We start from the raw sequence: 8058 nt of genomic DNA, 5'->3' as shown, positions 1-8058 counted from the left end.
CTGTAGTAAATATATTTTTATTAACAATATTCAATTATTGTAAATCATGATGTACATTACATTTTGTGAACCTTTGAACTTCAGATTTTGCATTTTACAACCAGTAAATCTTTGTAACAATTATATATTTATTATACATTAAAATGTATTAGCCTGGATAACTGTCACTGTACTCATGACATGGGTCAGACATATAGTATAGCAATGCAACAGCAAGTGAACAACTTCCCCTTTTCAGAAACAATATGGCTGTTTGTATAACAAAACAGAAATAAACATAATTCAAGAATAAGCAAGTATTATGAACTCAATATAATAAAGAAAATGTCTCAAATTTTGTGTATCTTCTTCATTCACTTATTTAATAGTGTAACATTGGTGGGCCAAAATAAAATGTAAATAAATAGATTAGAGAGAGATTAATTAATGAATTTGTTATAAATTAAAATAAATCTAATTTGTGCTGGGAGCTGAGAGGGTGCATGGAGGCTTTTTTTTCGACTTTTACCTAGACTTTTAACAACATGTCTAGCAAAGATGGAGGTACTTTTCCAACTGAAAAATGTCCAAAAGCCCAACAAAATCTTCAGTGCTTTGCATCACATAAGAGGGACAGAAACATTAATTGATTCTCTGATGATGGATTTTACTGCACACTACTGAACTGAGTTTATTTTCGTCATTATCATATTGTTGTTATTTTAGATAGAAGGAATGACCAATTCTCTCCATTCCTCTGATGACTTTAAATACTGATTACAAGGCCAGTATAGATTTGTAAACACATACACTATACTGTAGGTCTGGTGGGTTTTAATTAATTAATTTTTTATACTTTTTCCCCCATGCTGTTTGTTCTGGACTACTTTTGTTGTTGTTGTTCCTAGTTTGTATTTTTCCTTTCGAAGTTGTGTATGCGGGAGTGTGTTGTTTAAATATGTTTAACGTTTTTTTACTGGTCATCTTTTTGGGCATGGCCATTACGCCTCTTAATGTCATTGGTCCTGAAATAATGTCACTTTTTCAGGTTGTTCAACTGCCGGTTGGCAGTGTGTTCCTTCTATTTTAAGTTCGTTTTTTTTGTATTATTTGTTGAAGCCTTTCGTTGTTAGTAAAACGAAAAACTTATTTTTGTTCATTTCTAAAGTGGTGAAATTATACTTTGCTTCCTCAGTGCCTATCATGTCCATTTTGAAGCCAAATTTCAGATGTTTCTCTTCAATCCACTCATTCCATTTATGGGAGTTTAGGTTTTGAGTGATATTAAGATTGTCTCATTAACTAAGAACGCTTTGGGAAACACATATTAACGATAAGGCACAACTTAAGGCATAACGTAAGAACGATGTAGCATTAAGAAGGTTTTGGGAAACACCGTCCTGAATAGATTATAATTTTCCTTCCGTAATAAAAGTGATGAGATTGGTTTGAATTTCTATAAACGAACAAATAAACTGATTGTTATATGAGAAAATTGGCACTGAATATATGTACAAATTATTTATTTTTAGTTAAAATATCATTGTGCTTTCCAACTGAAAAATGTCCAAAAGCCCAACAAAATCTTCAGTGCTTTGCATCACATAAGAGGGACAGAAACATTAATTGATTCTCTGATGATGGATTTTACTGCACACTACTGAACTGAGTTTATTTTCGTCATTATCATATTGTTGTTATTTTAGATAGAAGGAATGACCAATTCTCTCCATTCCTCTGATGACTTTAAATACTGATTACAAGGCCAGTATAGATTTGTAAACACATACACTATACTGTAGGTCTGGTGGGTTTTAATTAATTAATTTTTTATACTTTTTTCCCCATGCTGTTTGTTCTGGACTACTTTTGTTGTTGTTGTTCCTAGTTTGTATTTTTCCTTTCGAAGTTGTGTATGTTATGTAAGAGTGTGTTGTTTAAATATGTTTAACGTTTTTTTACTGGTCATCTTTTTGGGCATGGCCATTACGCCTCTTAATGTCATTGGTCCTGAAATAATGTCACTTTTTCAGGTTGTTCAACTGCCGGTTGGCAGTGTGTTCCTTCTATTTTAAGTTTGCTTTTTTGTATTATTTGTTGAAGCCTTTCGTTGTTAGTAAAACGAAAAACTTATTTTTGTTCATTACTAAAGTGGTGAAATTATACTTTGCTTCCTCAGTGCCTACCATGTCCATTTTGAAGCCAAATTTCAGATGTTTCTCTTCAATCCACTCATTCCATTTATGGGAGTTTAGGTTTTGAGTGATATTAAGATTGTCTCATTAACTAAGAACGCTTTGGGAAACACATATTAACGGTAAGGCACAACTTAAGGCATAACGTAAGAACGATGTAGCGTTAAGAAGGTTTTGGGAAACACCGTCCTGAATAGATTATAATTTTCCTTCCGTAATAAAAGTGATGAGATTGGTTTGAATTTCTATAAACGAACAAATAAACTGATTGTTATATGAGAAAATTGGCACTGAATATATGTACAAATTATTTATTTTTAGTTAAAACATCATTGTGCGTTACTTACATAACCACAATAAACTCAAGAATGGATAAATTACCCTTAGATTTTAAAAACAAATAGTTAAAACTGTGAATTCTGAGCAAACAACTGTATTTCATAAAGTTTGTCTAAAAGTCAAAGTATGTATATATTTTTTTTTTCACAGAGGGAATAAGTAGCTGGATTCTGATTACTTTTACGTGACTGATCAAGCTTGTTTTATGTAGTTTGGGGTAACAATGTCACGATTCACACGGGAGCATGGGAATGAAGGAGCGAGGAGACGAGGAGTAAAGCAAATTCCAAAGACTTTAATGAACTCAAAGCGGGGGAACACAGGAATTCACAGGGAACACAAAATTACATTTACAATACCGGACACCGAACTGATAACATGGAACACTATTTATACAAATGACGATGGGATGACGAGACACACCTGGGATCAATAGAACTGAAAAGGGGACACCTGGATCAAATAAGGACAGGAACGGGAAGGACCAAATATGGGCATGGAAACACATGGGGAGCAAAACACGGAACACAGTCTGACATTACTCCACCAGGGAGGGGGGGTGGGCGCCCTGGAGGCTGGTGCAGGAATGGGACACGGGGAATACCTCCAGGGCGGATCAGGCAGTCCAATCATGTCAGGCTTGTGTTCCCGTTGTGTTGTGTTTTCCTCCCTCAAGTTCTCCCTCATGTTTCCTTATGCCCATATTTAGTTCTTCCTGTTTCCTTTTCCTATTAAGTTTCATTAGTTCCAGGTGTTTCTCGTCATCCCATCATCTAGTCATGTGTATTTTTAGTGTTTCCTGTTTTGAGTTCGCTGTCTGGTATTGTATATGTTTACCTCCTCTGCTACATGTGTTTTCCTGGTTCCCTGAATGTAATTAAAGTCTCTTTGTTGATGTACTCCTGGTCTCCTCGTTCCTCGCTCTGCACTCCCTCACAGTAGCGAACGTGACACCCGTACAGTCTTGATCAAATGTGTGATGCTTTCCTGAACTTTTTTCTGAATAAAACACCTCATACCTATCAACACCATACCTCTGTTTCCACTACTGAACCTCTCTCTTTATGCCTTACTCACAGCCTCTCTAGTTTTGACTCTCTTGTCCCCACAGTGGTTGATGAGATAATCAGGCTGTATAATTCCTCTACTAGTCTTCTTGACACTGCACCTACCTCTTTACTGAAGAATTGCTTGACAGCTTTCTCACTACCCATCACTCATTTCATTAATACGTCAATGTAATCTGGAACTGTACCATCTAAGCTTAAGATTGCTGTTGTTACCCTGGTTCTTAAAAAGCATGGTCTTCATCCTTCATCCCCAAGTAGCTACAGATCTATTTCAAACCTCTCTTTTCTCTCTAAGATAGTAGAAAATGTTGTTGCCTCCCAGTTACAGGCCTATTTAACAGAGCACAACCTTTATGGGCCCTTTCACTCTGGCTTTTGTCCATTACACAGTACTGAAACAGCCCTGGTTAAGGTTCTTAATGATCTCCTTCTAGCTTCTGGAGCTCTTCTAGATTCTGGTGCTCTTAGCACTCTCCTTCTGCTAGACCGGATCAGGCAGTCCAGGGTGCCATGGCGGCACAGGGAGCTCGGGGCACCATGGCGGAGCAGGCAGACTAGGAAGCCATGGCGGAGCAGACGGTTCAGGAGGCCATGGCGGAGCAGGGAACTCAGAAGGCCATGGCTGGATGGCCTTGAGGCCTTGGCCTCGCCACTCAGCCCGGCCACTACAGCTGGGAACTCAGGACACCATAGTACAAGCAGTATGAATGTCCTCGCATAGGTGATCGGGTCGTGGCTCGCCTGAGCCACAGTGATGAACATTGCTCATTCCTCCATTATAGCGGGGAGAAACAAACAGGAAAACAAAATACTTTTCAAAAACGAAAAACAAACACGGGGAGAAGGGGCGCCGCTTACTGTCATGGTCCTGTATTATGTCACGTTTCACATGGGAGCACGGGAACGAAGGAGCGAGGAGACGAGGAGTAAAGTATTCCAAAGACTTTAATAAACTCAAAGCGGGGAACAGGGGACACAAAATTACATTTACAATACCGGACGCCGAACTGATAACATAGAACACTATTTATACAAATGACATGACAATGGGATGACGAGACACACCTGGGATCAATAGAACTGAAAAGGTGACACCTAGAGCAAATAAGGACAGGAACGGGAAGGACCAAATATGGCCATGGAAACACATGGGGAGCAAAACACACACAAAACACAGAACAGAGTCTGACATTCAAAGGGTTTTGTAGGTTTTATTTAAATAATAATGAAAAAATGGACACATTAAATCAATATTTCAAACAACAACAACAAAACAAATAAAACAACAAATAAAAACAAAAAGTAGTCATTGATAATATCTAAACATGTATCCAAATCCAAATGTAATAAAAATTATTTTGGTGGGTGCGCCAATTTAGATTTAGATTTTAGATTTTTAAAAACTGCCCTGTCTGAGTGAAATCTCCTGAGAACTTTATCATTCCACTCTTGAAAACACTTGCATGAATGAATTTACTTGATTAAACTTATTACAGATCACTGACAAAATTAGATTTTAAGATTGCATGTGCAGCTGAGCAAGTGCATTATAAAGGTATTCATAATGCATGCTGTAATGCATTGCATTTTTTCATAAATAATTTAAACCAAAGTTAAAATGCATTATAATGTATGAAGGTTTGTTTGTTGTGTGCTGCAGTATACTTCCTAAAGCTGTTACAAGGAATAGATTAGTTTTATAATGTATTAAAACTGTTGTTACAATTATTCACGAGGTCATACAATACATTAGAAGATGCCTTACAAGGCATAATTAATGCATTAAAACACTTTCACAATACATCATACATGAAGGCTTTAAGTAAAGTGTTTTATTAAATTACTAGTTACTAATTCATTTAATTATATTATATATTCAAATAATTAAAAAAATAATTGTCTAATATTATTTAGTTATTAACTGGTGTAATTGTAATGTTTTGCATGTTTTTTTTTTTTAAATAAGGATTCCGTTTTTAGAGGCTCAAAAAAGGCTCTGTCTACATACTTTATATCAAATAAATGCAAATCCTGATGTTGTGTAGGTATATCTTTTGTCAATAGAAAACGTGAGTACTAAAATAATACTAAGAATATTAGAATACTAAGTTTATTCTGTTTTGATTAGCTTGCAGACAAAAAGTAAAAAAAGAAAAACAGCCCTTGGTTTCCAAGCACTACACGTTTTTGGAAAAAGCACACTCCCCCTAAGCTGTGTCAAATAAGATAGAAGGCACTACTAGGATTTGAACCCAAGATCTCCCGTTTAATAAACAAGTACTTTAACTATCTAAGCTACTGCACAAGTTGTCGGTGATGAGACCCAGGAAACACAAAAAGGCAAGTCTTGCAGAAAGATCCTTAGTAGATCTAGCATTGTACCTGCTGATCCTTAATTTCATTGTTTGGACAAAAGAAAAAAAAAACATATTTGCAAGATGTAATGAATGACCACCAGTGGTGGAAATTTTGATTATTTCAAGAGATTCGTTAATTTTCAGTTCGTTTACCAAAATAATTCGTTCAGAGTCGTTCAGTGACCATTTCTTCATATTTCATAAATACGCCAGCAGGTGGCGAAAAAGAGTGTTTTATGTGTTATGTCTAAATAAGTTGTTCAGCTGACCAAAGCACAAGGTTTTCTTGCATAATTATCATTTTAATTGTTTGGTCAGACATTTACACATTCATAAATCAGGGATTAAACGTGGAGTTCTGTTCTGTATGCTAAATATGAATATATAAACAAGCGTATGTGCACAGTACCTATAACTACGCTTTGCATCCGCTTTCTGCTGATTGCTGATCGAGATTGAATTGCTAAATGGCCGACTGACCCGATGGTCACTCTCATTCATTTCGTTCACGAACGAGATATGTACCAGTTCAGTCATTTCATTCACGAATGAGATGTACCAGTTCATTCAGCTTGTTCACAAATGACATGTACCAGTTCGGTCATTTCGTTCACGAACGAGAAGATCTCTCGATCTCATTCAGACTCAAAAGAAACTCGTTCAGTGAAGGGCGTATTCGTTCACTACATTTAACAAATCACATGCTCCATCTCATACTCGAAGGCTATTGGCTCAAGGTTTAGTCTTTGACAGGATGAAAATGTTCACAGAGCTACCCTGTTCACTGATCTGCGCATGCGCTGCTAATAGTGCCTGCTATTAAGGGAGGAATATCAGTGAACGAGAAATATGAGTCAACGGATTACATGAACGAGAACGATTCGTTCACCTAAAAGATTTGTTCAAAAAGAAACGATTCGTTCACGAACGTAACATCACTAATGACCACACATAATGAAGCATTTATCCTCAGCATCCTCAAGCTTTTCTGGTGGGCTCTTACATGTCCAAGTTAAAGAAAGAGAAAATGTCATTCACACGGCTTCTTTCATTTGGCAAATGCACAGCTGGCATTTGAACCCAAGATCTCCTATTTACGAGACACTTTAAGCCACTGCACCAACTGAAAGCAGGGAGGCAGGCAGGCATTCCAACACTGCTTTCTCACATGCGACCCTGGACCACAGAACCAGTCATAAGGGTCAATTTCTCAAAATTGAGATGCATATATCACCTGAAAGCTGAATAAATAAGCTTTCCATTGATGTATGGTTTGTTATGATATGACAATATTTGGCCGAAATACAACTATTTGAAAATCTGGAATCTGAGGGTGCAAAAAATCAAAATACTGAGAAAATCGCCTTTAAAGTTCAAAGTCCAAATGAAGTTCTTAGCAATGCATATTACTAATCAAAAATTAAGTTTTGATATATTTACGGTAGGACATTTACAAACTATCTTCATGGAACATGATCTTTGCTTAATATCCTAATGATTTTTGGCATAAAAGAAAAATCTATAATTTTGACCCATACAATGTTTTTTTTGGCTATTGCTAAAAATATACCCCAGCGACTTAAGACTGGTTTTGTGGTCCAGGGTCACATATTGGAACGATCGAGGGAAAATGAACTAACAACAATCAGGAAGAAGAGTTCTACTCTTTGAAACCATCTGACATGGTTCTTCATGCTAGGCACAGAAGCCAAGCAAATGTCATGATCTCCAGCTGGAGTGCCCATGAGCTCCTCTAGAGGGCACTCCATTCTGTACCTTGCCATTCACTCAGGACTCCATTTTCCATAATCCTTTGCCCGGACTCATCAAGTGCATCACCTGTCTCTCATCAGATCTCATCATCAGTTCACAGCTGTCTCACATTAGTAGGAACTTATTATTGCACCACACCTGTTTCCTATCAGTGACAGTATAAAGGTTGCCCTCATTCACACACACATTGCTGATTATTGTTTAGCCTGTACCCTGTTCCGAGTATCTGTGTTTCCTTGCCTTGCCTTGCCTTCTTGTTTCTTGATCTTGGACTGTTTATTGGATTGCTCTTTTGTCTCACCCTGGATTGTACCTGTTTGCTGGTGTTTGACCCTGCCTGTTTTG

Source organism: Sinocyclocheilus grahami, unplaced genomic scaffold, assembly GCF_001515645.1.
Source record: "Sinocyclocheilus grahami isolate Dianchi unplaced genomic scaffold, SAMN03320097.WGS_v1.1 scaffold1309.1, whole genome shotgun sequence".
Taxonomy (NCBI): domain Eukaryota; kingdom Metazoa; phylum Chordata; class Actinopteri; order Cypriniformes; family Cyprinidae; genus Sinocyclocheilus; species Sinocyclocheilus grahami.
This window is presented reverse-complemented; position numbering follows the sequence as displayed.